General features: G+C 37.7%; 1 long non-coding RNA gene across 3 annotated transcripts in view; it reads left to right on the top strand.

Annotated features, from left to right (window-relative positions):
• Nucleotides 1-19,984, top strand: part of LOC110401720 — a 56,314-nt gene that overhangs the window by 18,523 nt on the left and 17,807 nt on the right. For all 3 annotated transcript variants that reach the window (XR_002440556.1, XR_002440557.1, XR_002440555.1), the window contains exons 2-5: nucleotides 6,561-6,746; nucleotides 17,011-17,071; nucleotides 17,843-18,082; nucleotides 18,239-18,599. This is a non-coding gene — a long non-coding RNA (uncharacterized LOC110401720). The remainder of the gene's footprint in view (nucleotides 1-6,560; nucleotides 6,747-17,010; nucleotides 17,072-17,842; nucleotides 18,083-18,238; nucleotides 18,600-19,984) is intronic.

Genomic DNA, 19,984 nt, shown 5'->3' with positions numbered 1-19,984 from the left:
AGATATAGATGTGTTACTACTACATTTTAGTTCAACAGCCTGTGAGGAGACTGTTATCCTCTGCCATCATTAAGTACATTAAATGCATTTTTCTAGTCTCAGCATTTATGTACAGTAAATGAAGAACAAATTCTTTGTATGTTATCTCTCTGAAAGTAATTCCTCCTATTTATTTCCATGGAATATACAACAAATACAAAGAACACAATAACATTATATAACACAGCAAACTCTGTTTAAAAACCCACTATTTTCAAAATAGTCACCATCATTAGCTATGCATTTTTTGCCAGTGATTAACAAGGACCTGCATGCTGCACCTGTAAAAATCTGTACCAGAGGAAGCAACACACTGTTGCTGTCTGCACTGCTGAAATGCATCATACACCACCACACTGTGCTGACATCCACTATTTGGTCTCCATAAATGTTCATCAAGCATTGATGAATGTCAATGGGTGCCATTTTTTCCTCATGAATGAATTCAGTTCCGTACCTTTGCTTCATTCCCTCTTCCAGGCTCCATTTTGTTAGACTGTCCCTCTGCTGCCATCCGTTACACAGAAACAAAATGTAACAAGCTATTGTCAGGAAGGTTCAACCCTCACTACCTTATCACTAACATCTGCTTCTGATGTTGTGAACCAACATAATAAAATAAGAGGTGTTACTTTTGGAGTAGCCCTTATATGTATAATAAACCTCTTTCTGACCTAAAAGAAATGTTCCTAATTTTGGAGACAGCTCTAGAGCTTGTCATATGTAGTTACTATTACTATTACTAGATCTTAGTTTTACTCTAACTGGACCTTTGAGATGGCACTAAGAAGGTCACAGCCCTACAAGTGCTGATGTGCAAGTAGCTGCTTGGGGGTCAGGCAACACAGGCCCCCAGGGGCTCCTTAGAGTACCTCGTCTGAGAGCAATCTGGGAAATTCAGTCAGTGAGTCCAGGCTAGAAGCAGGCCTGGAGACCATTACCAGGGTCAAACACAGCCTCAAGATTGCTGTGAAGGTCTCTTGACAGGTCCAAGCTCAAGCTGGCATGTTCATGCCTTGAGTTAGGATCAGGGAATGCAGCGCAGTGAGGTGCTCCTCTACCCCAAGATGTCCAGAGGGTGGGGAGCTATCTACCTGATTCCCAGGCAGGGTGACTAAATCACAGGCAAGACAGGGGTGCGCTTAGGACTTTGCTGCTAGGAAAGAAACATTCATTGTGCCATCTAGAACAAGAAGAAGCATTTGAGAGTCTTCTAATTCAAGTTAATGTAGAGATGGTTAGGGGACTCTGAAGAATTCAAAGGCTTTAAATGTCAGATGCAGGAATGAAAAATCTGAAGTCTCCCTCTTTTTTTAGACTTCTTCATCTTGCACTAGATTATGAACATATATTAGATAAAACTGATATGAAATCACTGCGACTAGTCTTTATCTTCTTAGCTTCCTATCAGGAAAACCCTATGTACCTTCAAATATGCCATGTGTCATTATCTGTACTAATTATATGAGATGTAGAGACCTAAAAGATTTAAAGCTTCCATCCTCAGTGTTTCTGTAGCAGCAATATTAAGCAGCCCTTTACTCAAAACACTATTTGCAGTGACCATCTTTTGGCTAGTCCTCATCTATTATGTCAATAACATCAGAGCAGACGGACTATGTAAGGGAAGATACATTTTGTGCAGTGGATCTGATAAGCTATATAACTCTTTGGCATTTTACATTTTGTAGCAAAGAGAAGGAAAATTTTGAAGTCTTAAGAATCCACAGTAACTGTGGATAGATGCTTCTGATTAGCTGTGTCATAGAGTGAAAGTGACAATCTGGCATTTTTACTTGTTACCCTATCACATTCTGCAGTTTTGTTCCATATATTATACCTGAAAATACTGAAAGTCAAATATATGAAGAAGAAGTAAATGCACATTCTGGGAAAGCAAGAGGTGGTACTGAAAAAGGAGACTGATTAATATGGAGTGCTCCAGAGCTTGGGGTTAATTAAGCAGTCTTTCTTAGCGGTCCAATCATTGAAACTATGTAGCTACCTTTTGCAAAAGGAACGTGAATCTCTTTTTTTTCTTGAATGATCACAGCAGGGTTTAAAAATGCACACAAATCAAAATGACTAAATATCAATAGCTAAATAGTGTCTATGAAATATATGCAAATATGTAAAAATATAATTGTCTTTAAACCATGTATATGCATGAACAAGATGAATAACTGTATGTGCAGGCTACTGCCATTATGTGAAATTACCTGTTTTGCAAGTGTAAATTAGTGTCTTGTGTGCCCAATTACCTGTTTGCTATCCTTACATCTTGTGTGTTCAAGTTAGCTGACAGTCTTTTATAACATGGGCCCTTAGAATACAAGGAAAACAATAAAAAGAATTAAAATATTGATGCTGAAAATAAATAAAAATGAAAAATATAATCTTTTTTATACTAGAGAGATTGTCATTGATTATTTACAAGACATATTCCAACTATATTGTGGTAGTGCTGTTGTGTGTATCTGTCAGTGTTATAAAACGTACACATACAGATTGATCCACAGTTAGTTGAACTGATCAACTAAATAAAAATAAGAATTGTACAGTTATTTTTAAAGCTACATTTTTACAATGTACTTAATTTAAAATAATGTGAACTCAAAATGCATCATTTGCATTAAAGTGCTTGAGGTAAAAAAAAAAAAAATTACTCCATGTAAACTGAAAGAGAAATAAAGATATAAAATATGTTTTTCTTAACAATGTTGAGCAATTGCAACATATTTTTTGATCCTTAAGTCTGCTTTCTATTGACCCCACAATATATCTATGATGTGTAAGGCACCGATGGCACTCATGAAGTTAAATTCCATTCTCCACAGCATTATAGGAACAGAACAAAATGATAATTTGTAGTTTCATTCACTTTAGCCAGATACAAATGCCTTAGTACTGCAAACTGATTTGCAAGTAAGTATTCATTATTCTTCCCAGAATGACAGCACTACCATTTCCAGATCTTCTAGTTGCTTTTGAAGCTATTACAAAACATGCAACTAATTTTTCTATATATGTGTAATTGTTAGCATGTCCAAAGAATAGATTGCAACTACAAGCAACAAGCTGCAAATCTAAGCAGTAAGTTGCAAATTAGTCACCTCATGTTCCACATATTGAAGCACCTGTAAGATTCTTCCCCACAAATCCTAGTTCTAGACATTTAGAGCAATGAAGTTTAGACAAAAACTCATTTACTCTTGTTACAGTCTCTTGAACTATTATCTGATGAAAATATCATACAAGACTTACAGTCAGTTGGTCTTTGATATCCTCTCTACTCAGACACCATGAATCTCATATATCTGTTCAAGCCCTTTCCCTTGCCCCCAAAGATACTATATTGCATCGTAAGCATGCTGTTATGAGGCAGTAAAAGGAATTTTTAGCTAGTTCAAATTTGTACAGTCAATTAAATAAAATGTTATGGAAACATCTCATAATGAAGATAATTTACTGGAAAATTGTATCCTAATTTTTCCCTGTCTCTAACAGACTTGTCAGTATCCCTCGGTTCTGCACTACTTAGTTCTAGCACTTTTGAACATTTCCTGAACCTGGGTAGGAGCTAGTTTTGAAGAGAGTTTAGGGCCGTTTAGCACAGGCTGTCTGCGAATATCAGTGCTAAATGCAGTCAACCAACATTTTGAGAATACCCTAAACCTTCTACATGCGACTCATTCCAGATGAAAGCATGCAGCACTCAAACCCTTTCTAGACCAAGGGCTGTATAAACATATGTTTGAAAAGTCCGAGTGAATGAGGAAGATGACTATGAGGAGGTTGAAAAGAAGGGAGGTGGAGTTTGTTACAGAAGTCATTTGCTCTGGAGGAAAGATTTTTACTAGACATACTGTTAGGAGAGGAGAAAGTACAGCACAGAGACAGAGAGAAACTGAAGCTAGGATAACTGTCTACAAATCTAATAGTTGTGTCTAAAATTCTAGTAGTGGATTGCAAACAGTTGTCTTTGTTCCTAGCTTCTCCGGCAGTTAAGTGTTTATTTAAATATAATTCTGAGACTGCTAAAGACAAACTGAACCCTGGTTAGCTACGTTAAAAGCTCTATGGAAATCATGTTCATTAAGATTCTTCTCACTGTGAACACCCTCTTATCTAAACCTGGCACTAATTGAGCCATCCCCATGTGTTTCCTGAAAAAATCTAAATATTCCTCCTTGCTTCCTGTGTCAGGATCAACTCATCTGGAGTATGTGTATTAAGACCACTTAAAAATTTGTCCTTGTAAAATTAGAAAACTACACAGGAGAAGATAACTGTCCATATAAATTTCAGCTGGATATTTCCAAAACTCTCCATGGGAAACCCAGGGCACTAGCGGTCCAGCTGGTGCAACTCAGACGTGCATAATGATACGAAACAGAAGGGATTTTCTCATTTAAGATCACTGCCAAGCCTGTATCTTCCTTCTCACTCCAAAATACCAGTTTCTAATTCTTTGGACCCATGGAGTAATCTGTTAAATCTACTTTGCCTTCCTATCTGCTTAGTAACAAAATAGAATTGACTGTAGCCAAGCTATAAAATCAAAAGTACAATAAACTTGTGCTTGAGTTCTGTGATTAATTTTTTTTTTGTTTATTTTGAACATGCTTTTAATTCTTTTTCCTACAAAATAATTAATTGAAAGCAGTATCTTGTTTACGGAAAAGTACAGAATAGACAAACCCTCAAGTGATGATAGTGTCTTATCATCATTCCATTTATTTTAATTTAAAAGGCCTGCATCAAAGGGTCTAAACCCAGAGGATTTTCCAAAGTAGGATTTATGCCTTCCTACTTTAGCATCCTCTTTTTTTCCCTCTGATGCACTGCTGAAGAGCTTTTGAATGCTTTAGACTCTGCTGTTATTTCACTTTTATAATGTACATCGTACCTTTGAATGACCTCAGTATTGTCAGGATCTCACAAATCTTGATTTTAGCTACCTCAGCCACAAAAGTATCTGAAAAAATAAGTTACTTTAGGTTGTAACAAACATTACATTTAATGAGTGCAGTGCACATGTAATGATACACTGAATCAGTATGAAGCCTCAAATAATGATTTCTGTTGGCAGTATAAAAGGAATGTAATTTTTCTTGTTGAAATACCATTTTTCAGTTACTGCATGACTGATGTGGTAATTATCCTCTACACCTGGGATTTAAATCCAATCCTACAAGCCCATTTTCTGTTTGCAAGCTGTCAGACTGATGCATAGGCTTTGTTCTTATCTAGCAGTAGGCAAGGAATCAGTAATTCAGAAACAACAAAGCCATACATAGGTCATCATGTAATCTGCACTGAAAATTGCAATTTGTAATGAGACTGGAAACAGAGATGAGGAGAGTAAAACTGATTACATACCATATCTAAAATTTTCAATTTTATTGCATAAAGATGATCAAACTACCTTATAAATTTGTGGATTAGTTGAGAAAGAATAAAAATTACTTTTAAATTAGGTGAAAAGCAGATAAGTTATTTAAATGTAAATTATTTATTTTACAGCAATATGATTCATTTCCAAGGTGATTCACATGTTCACATTATTTTATTCTCTATTTCAGAATATCACATATCTTGTTGTTTTGTCAGGACTTGTGTAAGATACTGCACTGCCTTCAAATAAAAATAAGTTTAGTCGTGAAAAGTTGAAAAATAATGAACTTACTCAGGTTTTACATTAGAAAGTGTGACAATGGGCTAGAAAGGCACGAGCTTCTTCTCGGCAAAGAAATGAAAAATAAACTTAAACTGCACGGAAATTATAACTTTTATTGATGATCTTGGCTGCTTTATCTCTCTGACAGCTACTCACAGGTAGGTGTCAAATTCTTGTTCTCAGCTCAACACTATAAATTTCTCTTTTCTGCACTGATGAGATTATGACTAGAACCATACAGAGAAATAAACAAGCTCTGATATTTCAAACAGAATTCTGATCAAGCACTGTTCTGTTAAAAGAAGAAATCCCTGATTTTCTCCAGCCCTGTGGGAAACTCCCCAAGTTTCCCACAGGGTCACCCCCCACGGCGCGGGAAGCTCAACACTCAATGTGAGTTCACGGCTTCCACTTTATTGTAGCAACACACCATCTTATATAGCATATATGCTCCCAGGGATACAGGGTCTATGCGACCAAGCGTATAAGAGAACAATACCATTACCCAGGCTAATTTTGTGTACAGTACATGTTGTTAAGTACAGAACTCTACTAGAAACACCACATTCCATGCAAGTATAACTTGCCCCTTTCATCTAAGATTACATCGTAATCATTAGTAAATCAGTAGCTACGTGCTGCCGAGCAACCTGCCCTCCAACAATTAACTGAGTCATAATTTTGTGCATTCTTTCTTAAGAAAACTTGCTCTTTCTGTATTCTTCATAGAATCACAGAATCATGAAGGTAGATCATCTAGTCCAGCTGTCAATCTATCACCATCACGCTCACTAAACCATGTCCCTAACTGCCATAACTACCTTTTTCTTGAAACCTTCAGGGATGTTGACTCCACCCCTTCCCTGGACAGCCTGTTCCGATGTATTACCATGCCTTCTGAGAAAAAATTATTCCTAATATCCAACCTGAACCTCCCGTGCTGCAACTTAAGGACATTACCTCTCACAAGAACACTAGTTACCTGGGAGAAGAGGCTGACCCTCACCTTCCTACAACCTCCTTTCAGGTAGCTGTAATGTGTAATAATGTCTCCCTTGAGTCTCCTCCAGGCTTCTTAATATTCATCCATAAATTGTTACTGTATTAAAAAATATAATAGTAGATTGTAGGTCCAAATGTTATCAAATGTAAATATATTTCCTCTTTCAAAACTATAAATCAAATCTTGACTCATGAATGATATGTTACAATGACCACTTTTGTAATGCATTATTACTCAACTTTGACTGCAAAGTCCTATAATCTCCATCTGAGATACTGAGGCTGAATTAGGGATTGTAGCATTTTATTGGCATGTGTGTGGTGCTGCCAGTTACAACTTTAGACATGTATTCCAACAATTTACAAGGGATACAAAAATATAATAATGAATGTAATTAATCTGAATAGGTACTGTGTATGTAGTAGATAACTCAGTTAAGGGTAATGTATCATAGTATTTTCACTAATGTTTATACCTTATATTCATGCATAAAGAATGTCAGAGGGAGAAGACAGAGATTGGAATATTTTCCACAGATCCATATTTTGAGACTACTGAAGTATCTATTAGATAGAACTGACACAATTCCAAAATATTTCCAATAACTTTGGCTTTATTTGCAAACTAGATCAACCTACAAAATAGAAGTCATAGAAAGCACAAACAGTTAAAATAATGTGCAATTCGTGCACGTGAAACAAAGGATTGAAAAAGTCCATTAACATATCAGCTGTTGTTTCATTTTATAATGTTAATGTTCATGATTAATTCATTACTATTCATGCTGGAAGAGAAATGAAAGGATCATCTAAATGATGGTATCCTAATTAACTTTTGTTTATCCTTAAGTTACAGTACTGAATATTAGGAATTGTTCTTTTCAGTAACCACATGTATTTTTTGCTAAAATGTGCAGAAATGAAGAAATTTGATGTCAAAAGAAGGAAAACTAATGGGACAAACTAATGACAATATAACAAATTAAATATTTGCTATACGAAGACAAAATATTTTATATGCATTGTTATCAACTGACAACACCATGAAAAAAACATTGACAGGAAAAATGAATTAAATATGCTAAAGTACGACCTTCTGTGTCTTCTAAATGCTGTAAGTGGGTAAATGAAATACAGAAATGGATGCAGCAATCATCTATACATTCTTGACTTTTGAGGTGGTTGTTGATTTGAGGGTATTGAGACCTGAGACTGATTTTTTTTCTCAATGCACTGGCAGACTTCTGCTATGTGATTTTGTGTACAATTATGTATTAAAAATTAAGCTCCCTTAATGCAATACGTATATATAATTTTAAATTGAGTTATTAGTTAATTTAAATTTGTCTTAGTGTCTTCAAATTCCATCTACAATGTCCTTAAATGTTAACCAAATCTAGGCCCCTATATTCTATCCAATCAGTACTGTTTTTCATGTGATTTTTGTGGGGGCTTTTTCCTGCCCTTACACTCAAGAAACACATACAGCTGATGATTCTGCTTATCTCACAGCATTTTGTTTCATTTCTCCTATGCCTGGTGTTTTTATTGCTCATTCAGAAATTTCATATGCTTGCCAAAATTATCAGAGCATTGCTGGTATGGTAAAATAATTCAATTTTTTCTACCCATCTGCTGTTTGTATACATTATAATTGGCACTTAAATCTAAAGACCAAATAAGGTCAATCTGCAATCAGATTTGAATGCACTGATCCAGAAAAATAACTCTGCATTGCAATAAGACGTGAACATTATGGCAGGAAATAAGCACAGAACTCTGCACAGAAAAGTCAAAGTACTTGTATAAATCATATCAATTATTAGTCATTAACTATTTCATGATGCTTACAAGTATCTGCAAGTAGTATAAAGAATGCAAAATTACAAACATGACAAACACAATGAGAAAGTTGTACTCAGCTACACTTATGATTCAGAAAGGTAAGAAATGAGATTAAATATGAATTTTTTGCATTCAAAAGAAAGAAATTGTACATTGAAGTACAAAAATACATGAACTGTAGGTACAGGAGAAATATTAGCTGATGTCTAAAACAGCAAGGCTGTAAGCATTTTCAGACATATATTTAATCTTGATTGTGAAGTTCTAGTCACCCCCAGGATTCTTCAGATCTTCCTTCTATGGACTCTAAAGTCCACTTAATACATGCTAGAAGGTGATTTTGTGTAACAATACGTGTTTTTGCCTACCTATAACAATGTAGATTAATACAATTACTAGTGAAATATTTTGTTTAATTCAAATTCTAACTGTATTCTGCAATAAATACGCAGTATTTTGAAATTGCTATTCTTTTCTGCCAAAAGTATATTAAAATTTAAAAAAATTTAAAATTTTAATATATTTTTGACATCATACTCAAAGAGGATTATGAAATATTTTCCTGTTTAATGTGATTGTGTAGTTAGTTAAAGGCTTATCCATAATATCCCAAATCCATCACATGCTAGAATTAATCTCTTCACTACAAAAGAATGTATTTTACAGTGATTCAAGAGTCATAGAGGCATTAACATGTACAGATGATTTTCTCCTGAATAAATGTGAATAATCTCAAGCAAAGTTTTACATAAAACATGGAATCTTAATGCAAATCAGGCAAACAGTAGTCTGAATACTGTGTCTGACACTATTGTATTTCCAGTGAATATCAGGTGTCGTGGTTTTATGATTTTTGTTATCAGTATTCCACATCATAACATCATGTAGTGTACTGGGAGTTAAAGAGTTAATGCTGCAGTTTCATGGACTGTCAATATTTCTGGGTACCTTGTTCTCAGAAGAGAATAACTACACATCTCAGAAGACTTTCACTGGTCCTTTTCCATTTTCTGTTTAGACGGAAAGATAAAACTGCTTGCAAGTCACGAGACTGCCCTTTCTTTTACTGCTCATCTCTGTGATGTGTGCTCCCTAGCTGTCTTGCTGTCAGCATTAGAGTAAGGCCTTCAGTTTTGGACACTCTCTCTCTCATTTATTTGATTTATTATCTTCAATTCTAATTATATTGTATTATATTGTGTTATCTTGCATTCTTCTATTGTATTTTATCCCTTAGCTCATTTGCCTCTGTTTTGTTTTTAGGCTAATTTCCCTACCTTTTTCCCTAACCCCCTTTCCCCTCTCCCAGTGCAGGGATCCATGGGTCTCCCTGCCCCATTAGTCATGGAACCAGGCCGAACTGGCCCAAGAAACCATTTACAATCAGAGAAGTTGAAATATCCCATGAGAACAAGGGCTTGCAATTGCAGAACTTCTGTCAGCTGCTCATAGAACTTCTCATCCATCTCTTCACCCTGGTTAGGTTGTCTATAACCAACCCCCACCAGGATGTCAGCCTTGTTGGCCCTCCCCCTGATCCTTGCCCATGGAGTAAAGATCTTATCATTCCCAGCCCCAATCTCAGCAACATCAAAACACTCTCTAACACAGAGAGCCACACTAATGCACTTACTTCCTTGCCTATCCCTCTTAAAAATCTTAAAGCCATCTGTTGCAGCACTCCAGTCATGTGAATGATTCCACCATATTTCTGCATTGGCAACTAAGTTATAGTTGCCAATAGAACTAAGCCTGCCACATGATGGCTTCCAGCTCCTCCTATTCATTGCCCATGCTGCATGCATTGGCATGGATGCACTTCATCAGAGCCCCTTGCCTCACCCCTAATCCCAGCATCAGAATGACAGTGACTAGAAGAATAGGAGACCGAATCTTGTCAAAATTGCATTTTGAAACATTGCAGTGGAAGTGAGGGAAATTGAAGATGAGAAAGTACTTTTCAGTTATTTGTTTTACATAAAGCAGCTTTTCATAATCCAGAAATACGTTATAGAAATAGGTAAGGGAGATGATTCTTTTGTCACTGAGTAATGTTATGGTATAATTTTATGTTTCATTACTACAACAGAAAGCCATGGTTTTGGAGTTCATTAATGATTAGTCTAGCCCTTCATTTTACAGAAGAAGAAGAGCATATAACAAAAGAGCTGAGTAGACTGGCACTTTACTTACACTGACAATACCTTTAAAAACCTTATGGTTTTTATTAAAAAATACAGACTTCTTACCATTTGTCACAGAAGTACTACCTGTGATGACAACAAGACATATCCTTCTCCCCAGCAAGCTTAATTTCACTGTCAAAGAATAACAATACCTGCAAGGTATGAACAGAATATTCCTACCATTTTTCAACTCTGTCACACTCTTTTATGTTATGTTCATAATGGCAACTGTCTCACGTGATGTATTGTGCTGATATTCTCACCTGCTTGTTGTCATTCAGGTGCTAAATGAGGAGAATGAGTATGTACAATTCTCTCAAAAGTACGTAATAATGACTGTCTGGCATATTTTATTATACATCCCACCAGACCCTGATTATTCTGTGAAGTTGGTATTCATGTTACACTACTTGGCTTTTGATAGTTTTTGCCAACTTCCTCAAAGCGAATGATTAACAGTAATAATAAAAGGAATATTTTCTAAGCATAGACTTGATAGAGGGATAAAGACTGGAAACATTTCATTCCTCTATCAGTCATTAAGAGAAAATATAATCTGTCTGCTTTACCATGCCAGCGTTTTTCTAAACTTAATACCTAAGTAAATTACAAAATTATTGTCATAGATATGTGGGAAACCAAACATTTCAGTTTTTATTTCTTCATAGGGATTTATTCTGTTTTACAGTAATTAATTGCCTACTATGGTGCCATGATTCTGTACTGTACAAGCAACTCTGGTTTGTGATGTTTTTTAATGGTCCCTGCTGAAACCATTATCTATTTCATTTGCTTTTATCTCACTCCAGTTTTAGTCATTATATCAGGAGAAGTGAAATACTTCCTGAGGTCTTTAGAGCAATTCAAAAGCAAAACTTATGAAAAACGATCATTTAAGTTTTTTATTAGTAGCAATAATAGATGCTATGATTTTTTTTATCTTAAAAAAATTCTCAGTATGTCAACCTAAGCATCCAAATGACAGCCATAATTCTTCATGGCAGATGTACTGATGCAAAATTTTGGCTCATATCTTTTTAATGGTACAGGGAATTCCTTAAATACTTGCTAATCACTGCATGAACAAAAGTTCAATGAACTTCAAATGTTCACTAAACTGGAAAAACAAAAAAGCTCAGTCTGAAATAGTAGTACTTAATATAACTGATTATTAAACAAGGTGTGCATTCAAGTTCCTAGTGTATTCTATATTTATCAGCAACTGATATCTGGCTTCTGCATAATGACTGCACATTCTGTTTCTTAAGAGCTGGCTAAAATGTTTTCAGCTCAGAATTGTAGAGGTTTAACACAATACACTACACCTAAAATGAAGGTAACTTTTCCAATGCTAATTTTATAGCCACTTGCCAACTTGTCCCATTCTACAAGAAGAAGTGTTTCTTCAAGAAATGTTTCTTCAGGAACAACTTCTTCATCAAAATGATGTACTTCAATGCTTTTGAAAGTCTGACAAAGCCAACAACGCAGCTAAAACTGTTAAATTAAACAGTGTTCAAGATATCACTTCTTTCAGACTTCGATCTGGTTATCAGTTTCCCCATAAGCTGATGGAGTATATCCTTACCCTAATAGTAGCAAGGGAGATAAAACAATGTCAGGAGATTTACATTCATGTAAACTCTACTCTGAACATGCTCTGTAACACTTTAGAAATCAGCACAGGTATACACGAACTGCTGTTGCAAATATTAAGAGCAAAGGCAGAACAATGTGACTTCAGTGGGATATGCCTATCCTGTACTAGCTCTCCACTGGCTATGAGAGTTAGTTCAGGGCTAAGCTCAGCCTAAAGGTTTGTCTGAATATATTTCAGGATATTTGAACTAGACAAATACAATAGATGATGAATAGTTGAAAATGTTTTTTGAATATAAAGAGGACCTGAGTCTGACCTGTTCTACTGGGAGAACACCTAGTAGAAGGCTTACAATGGTGTAAATCCATGGAGGCTGACACAAATTCATCAAGGCATAAGCAATGCTAGTGTTACATATTGTAAATGAAATGCCTGTAAACAGATAAATTATCAGATAGTGAAGAGATCCTGAACTGATATAGTTGGACAAATAGTTATATTTTAAAAAGATGACATCAAAAAAACATACAGGGTTTTTTTTGTTTGTTTGTTTGTTTCCACGGGGAAGCCCCATTTACTAATGGGGATTATAATTATTCAGATCTGCTAGCAATCTTCAGCTTATTGTAAGTGTTTGGATGTTAACCCGGAATGAACACATCCAGCAGAGAGAGAAAATGTGTTTCTAGATTCAAAGAAAATTTAAAAAAGCATTTAGATTTCTGATGTGTTTTGGAATAATTAAGAAGGGAGTGAAGTACTTAAGGTGCGTTCTAATTAAACCCTATTTCTGCCAAGACTTATGTATTCCAAAGTGTCATTTTCAATTTTCATAATAGCAGATATCATACTATTTTGGCCTATACCCAATGTTGCAAATAAACCATTTAAATCTATTTTGTATGAAATTTATCAGCTGAAGCCTCTTAGTTGAGCAAAGTCAAACCATCAAAAACAATTACAACCCTTTTTCAGAAATAAAGCCTTCAGATATTTTATGATTTCAAAACAGCTGTATGATTTTTGTTCCAACTCTTTCCAATTGCCCATCCCAACCTTTCTATCTTCTTCTGTTCTCTTCTATATAGTTTTCAAAGAATAAAAATATTTTTATTACCACACAATTAAAAATTCTTTACTTTGACTACAGTCAGCATCAGGATATACTAAAATCTGAATGAAACAGTGAATTAAGCAATGTCTACCAGTACTTTGAGCTTAGCATTGTTTTTCTTTTCTTTCTTTTTTTTTTTTTTACACAGAAGTTAGTTAGAATAGCAGGTAGGTAAGGGTTTGTCTCAGCCCACTTGGATGAAGAATGGACACTGAAAAAGATCACAGTAAGAGTTACTGACTGTGACAAGAAAAACACTGCTTCATGTGAATAATAGTACAAACGAAACAATTTTTATTCTTCTGTGTTTTGTTGCATCTACCCGAGTCTTACTTTATGAAACTGTTAGAAGAGGCAGGCATTCTAATTCCTTAATCATTTTACTTAATTAAAAAGAAAAGAAATAGAGGAATACAACTTATAAAAATGAGTTAAAATAAATCAGTAATTCTGATGCCAGTGACAGATCAATATATTGCTAAGGCACAATCCCCTGGCTTCTAGAAATAGCTTTTGAAACCTATAACTCAAAATCAGATCAGATTAATGTGGAAGAAAGCTAAGAGAATCATTTATTTGCATTTTGTTTTGTTAAGTACAAAAATTATTTCTAAATGTATATAACAAATGCAGATTAAACTGTAAAGAAAATCAATTTTGTACCATTGTTTTCATACCATAGCACCTCCTATCCAAAACGCACATTTCTTACTCGCATTGCTTTGTGTGATCTGTCTTCCAGCATTGGAGTCGAGAGTACAGTGTCAATGATTTTTGAGGGAAAGAATCAGATCCAAAGATCTAATTAGTATAGTCTCCTGTCCCGTCTATACATATGAATAAATTTTCTTTTCACAGTTGTATTATAAATTCCGTTTTGTTGCTTTTTCTCCTCGTCTTCCATATTTTCAGCTTTGTTTTCACAGTCTCTCATACTGAGAATGAGTATTTATTCTTTACTAACCAGTCCGACTTTTCTAAAATAGTCTCTGAGTTTCATTTTGCAATTCATTCTTTATACTCAATTTATCCTCAAGTTATGTTGTGATCATTTTATGTATCTCCTCTTCCATGTCATGAATCCATTAAAGAACTGCCTGATGTAACTGCCTACTGCATACCAGTAAACAGCTCCCAGCAATTTAATACTTTTTCTACCATCTTCACTTTAGTACTTTTGCTGTTCTCTATATTTCAAATTAAAAAAAAACTACAGAGAAAATAGTTATCTGAAACCCAAATGAGTGTCTAGATTTTCACTTAATAATCTTGAACTGCTTTCTTTTATATACTAGGTCTTTTTTTTTCAATTAAAAATGCTGAATGACTGATGAAATCTTTCCATGAGGTCATTTTACTTGCTTTTTTCTGCTGCATCTTTCCAGTATATGTACTAGTTTTGTTGAGCTACCTTTAAAAAAAAGCTCAACAAAAATCCAGGAAGAAAATTCCACTGTTCACAGATTTTAGCTCTTTTTGGTTTAGTATTTATTCCATTATATTAGTAGTGTAAGGAGGGTATCTATGTTAAAAAGACCATCACTCACTCTTTCTTGTAAAAATTAGTGGAGTTTTTCCTTTTTTCTCCCCACTCTTTTAATAGCTTCTCAGTAGTCTTCCAGTATTTTTCAAAAATAAACATCAGGGCTATACATTCAGCCTATTTATTAGCTAATGTTTGTAATTGTTTGAAACAAGTCATTCTGAATTTTTTGATCTCATGATTAAACAGAAATTTTCAGATGGACAATGAATTAAGTAATTAGTAAAGAAAACACTGCAGAAAACAGTTATAAACCTAGGATAGCAGCTTAGAAAAAAAATGAAATAGTATGCAATAGAACAAACTCAAGCAAGTTGATAATCATGCATGAAAAATGAAAAAAAGATAAAAACGTTAAATTGATTGTAAAATACTAAGGTACTGAGCAAACATAAAAATTAACTTATGCACTTAGATAACATCAGTCATTGTTAAGGGTAATTAAGAACTTATTTGTTAATGACTATTTTACAAACACTGAAAAATATAATCCTTCCCCCCAAAAGAAACCTAGCTAAAACGCTGGATGAATCACAGAATCACAGAATTGTAAGGGTTGGAAGGGACCTCTAGAGATCATTGAGTTCAACTCCCCTGCCAAAGTAGTCTCCCTAGAAGAGGTTGCACAGGTAAGCATCCAGGTGGGTCTTGAATATCTCCAGAGGAGGAGAATCCACAACCTCCCTGGGCAGCCTGTTCCAGTGCTCCGTCACCCTCACTGTGAAGAAGTTCTTAACGCGCATTTGTGCAGTCCAGTGCTTCACTTTGTGGCCATTTCCCCTTGTCCTATCATCACGCACCACTGAAAAGAGTCTGGCCTTGTGCCTTTGCCTCCCCCACCTTAGGTATTTATAAACATTAATCAGATCCCCTCTGAGTCTTCTTTTCTCAAGGCTGAACAGACCCAGGTCACCCTTTCCTCATAAGAGAGGCACTCCAGGCCCTTTATCATCTTCGTGGCCCTCTGCTGGACTCTTTCCAGGAGATCCCTGTCTTATTTGTACTGGGGAGCCCAGAACTGGATACAGTACTCCAGATGAGGCCTGACCAGGTCAGAGTAGAGGGGGAAGATTACCTCCCTTGACCTGCTGGCCGTGCTCCTTTTAATGCATCCCAGGATCCCACTGGCCTTTTTGGCCACCAGGGCACACTGCTGGCTCATGGCCAACCTGTCATTCACCTGGACCCCGAGGTCCTTCTCCATAGAGCTCCTCTTCAGCAGGTCATGTCCCAACCTGTACTGATACTTGCAGTTATTCCTTCCCAGGTGCAAGACTCTACACTTGCTTTTGTTATACCTAATCTGGTTTCTTGCTGCCCAGCTCTCCAGTCTGTCCAGGTCTCACTGAATGGCAGCACAGCCTTCTGGTGTGTTAGCCACCCCTCCCAGCTTTATACAATCGGCATACTTGCTGAGGGTGGACACTATTCCCACATCAAGGTTGTTGATGAAGATATTGAACAAGGCCACACCCACCACTGATCACTCGGGAACACTGCTAGTCAGAAGCCTCCAACCGGACTCTGTACTGCCGATCACCACCCTCTGAGCTTGGCCAGTCTGCCAGTTCTCAACCCACATCTCCGTCAAAGTTCAAGTTTTTATGAAAACGTATTTTTTTTTATTTATTAAGTGTGTATGCAACAATAAAGCTGTTTCATTTCTTCCTTATCCTTTCTTGACCCTTGTTGATGTAATCACCTGCAAATTCAGACGTAGCTGTTGTTTTTCAAACTATTGCCAAGTCAGCAGTTCGTGTGACATCCTAAAGTGCTCAGTCTGTGCCTCCCTATGCCATTCCTTTCCCTTCCTCTATGGAATACCAACTTCAGCTCCATCACATCATCCATTCTCTAACAGGAAGGCTACCTTGTAGCTGACCTGCTGGTCAACAAGTTTATGTTTAAAATGTTAAGCATGATGGAGCAATGCCCTGTGTGTAACAGATAAATGCATGTAAGTATAACCATCTTATAAAACAGTAATGTTTGTTTTTCCAGCACGAACCCTAAACAACTTCTGCATATCAAGCAAGGAAATGTACTGATTAAAAGGTACTAGGTAAGTCTGGTAAATGCTGGAGTTTGGATTCTAATGCTATTGCTTATATGTAGCTTCTGCTTCTTTCTTTATCTATTTGTGAAAGATTTGTGGTGTTACTAGCTTCTAGACAAGAATATTTGTGAAGTAAGCCAAGCATCGCAGCCTTACTTTCTGGAGCAGCAAAAAGTATGTGATACAACTGGGTATGAATGTTGCCAATGCTTTTGATCCTTACAGAACAATAAACTTACTTTCCCTACCCATAAAAAGGGTCTGGCAGTAGCCCTGCTCATCACAGGGTTTAAGAAGGGTCCCTTAGTGATCCAGTCTCAGAGACTCAGACAAGAAGTTGCACATCTTCCCATAGTACATAAACATAGTAAATGTCCTGGTTTTGGCAGGGATAGACTTAATTTTATTCCTAGTAGCTGGCATGGTGCTGTATTTTGGATTTAAGATGAAAGTGATATTGATAACACACCGATATTTTAGATGCTGCAGAGCAAGGCTACTAAGTCAAAGTATTTTCTACTTGCACTACGCTGCTGGCAAGGTGTTTGGAGAGGCACAAGGAGCCAGGAGGGAACAGAACCAGGATAGCTGACCAAAACTGGCCAAAGGGATATTCCATACCAAATAACATCATGATGAACAATAAATCTAGGAGAGCTGTCAAGGGGTGCATCTACTTCTTGGGGACTGGCTGGGTCCAGTGATGCATTTTGTATCTCTTGTTTTATGTATTCTTCTATTGTTATTATTTTCCTTTTTTTTTCTGCCCTCTTGAAGTGTCTGCATGGTAACTGTTGAGACATGGCCTGAACCACTGATTGAGCACCTGGGGAAAGGACTCAGTCAGCCTTGAGAACACAGGTGTGGGTAATTCACCTGTGTGACCAGAAGGGCTGGAGCCTGGCTCCACCTCTCTTAGACCTCATTCGAGGGCTGACTGCCACTCTGGAAGGATTTCTGGTTGGAGATCCCTCCTTTGTGGAGTTTTTCCCTGCAAGCCTAGATCTTCAGAGATGGGTGAGTACTTAGCTTTTTTTCTTTGTAACACCTATCGTTTGCACTAGTGCCTTTTGCTATTATACTTCCTGTAATGTCATTCCACTGCGCTGATCTTTCTAATGGTTACAGTGTCTTTATCACAACTGACGTATTTTACCTTTTTTTTTCTTCCAGTTCTTTCCCCCATCTTACTGTGGGGGAATGAGTGGTTGTGATCTGCCTGCTGACTTAAACTACTACCAGCAGGGTAGTGGAGCTCAAGGAAGAGGTAGAGAGATTAAGATCCATCAGGGAATGTGAGCGGGAAATAGACTGGTGGTGTAACTCTCTGCCGGAAAGACGCCGGAGTGAAACCCCTCAGTCGGTGGCAGATCCTCTCGCCTGCCATGATCGAGCTGAGGGAAACAAACTGGGAGAAGAGGAGGAATGGAAGCAGGTCCCAGCTTGGCGACGCAGGCAACCCCCATCCTGGCCTACCTTGCTTCCCCAGGTGCCTCTGTGTAACAGGTTTGAGGCCCTGGAACCTGAGAGAGAGGTGAGTGAGGATGCAGGAGGAGCTCCGCCTGCAAGGTTGCCAAAGTTGCCCAAGGTGAGGCGGTCGACTCCACGGCTTGAGACTGCCTCTGCCAGGAAGGACAGAAGGGTGATTGTTGTAGGTGATTCCCTTCTGAGGGGAACGGGGGGCCCTATATGTTGTCCTGACCCTATCCGTAAGGAGTTGTGCTGTCTCCCTGGAGCTCGGGTCAGGGATATCTCTAGAAAACTCCCCAGTTTGATCCACCCCTCTGATTATTATCCTTTATTAATAGTACAGGCCGGCAGCGATGAGACTGCTGACAGAAGCCTGAAACTTATCAAAAATGACTTCAGGGGACTAGGGTGGTTAGTTCAGGGAATAGGAGCACAGGTGGTATTTTCTTCCATCCCTTCACCGACAGAGAAGGACACTGAAAGGGGCAGGAAAACCCATCTCATAAACACGTGGCTGAGAGGCTGGTGCAAACGCAAGAATTTTGGGTTCTTCGATCACGGGGCGGTTTACTCGGTGCCAGGCCTGAGGTCTGCTGATGGGTCCGGCCTGTCTCAAAGGGGGAAACGCATCCTTGCCCAGGAGCTGGCAGGGCTTATAGAGAGGGCTTTAAACTACAGAGGAAGGGGGAAGGGGATAAAACCAGCCCTGCAGGAGGTGTGCCTAGGCGAGCATCGGGATTAGGGGTGAGGCAAGGGGCTCAGCTGAAGTGTGTCTACGCCAATGCCCGCAGCATGAGCAACAAACAGGATGAGCTGGAAGCCTTTGTGAGGCAGGCAAACTATGACCTAATTGCCATTACGGAAACATGGTGGGGTCGCTCCCATTGGAGTGCTGCTATGGATGGCTACAAGCTCTTCAGAAAGGATAGGCAAGGAAGGAGGAGTGGTGGCGTGGCTCTGTATGTTAGAGAGTGTTATGATGTTATTGAACTTGCAACTGGGGAAGACAACATTGAAGCTCTGTGGGTTAGAATCAAGGGAAAGGCTGACAAGGTAGACATCCTGGTGGGGGTCTGTTATAGACCGCCTAACCAGGATGAAGAGACAGATGAGGCGTTCTATAAACAGCTGGCTGAAGTTGCGCGATCGCCTGCCATTGTCCTCATGGGAGACTTCAACTTCCCTGATATATGCTGGGAATACAACTCGGCGCAGAAGCAGCAGTCTAGGAGGTTTCTAGAGCGTATGAAAGGTAACTTCCTTCTGCAGCTGGTGAGAGAATCTACCAGGGGAGGTGCCCTGCTAGACCTGCTGTTTACAAACAGGGAAGGTCTGGTGGGGGATGTGGAAGTTGGGGGCTGCCTTGGTCATAGTGACCGTGAAATGGTAGAGTTCTCGATTCTTGGTGGAACCAGGAGAGGGGACAGCAAAACGGCGACCTTGGACTTT

This window comes from Numida meleagris, chromosome 6 (assembly GCF_002078875.1).
Source record: "Numida meleagris isolate 19003 breed g44 Domestic line chromosome 6, NumMel1.0, whole genome shotgun sequence".
NCBI classification, from domain to species: Eukaryota; Metazoa; Chordata; class Aves; order Galliformes; family Numididae; genus Numida; species Numida meleagris.
The sequence above is the reverse complement of the archived record's forward strand: the minus strand, read 5'-3'. Positions and strand labels throughout refer to the sequence as shown.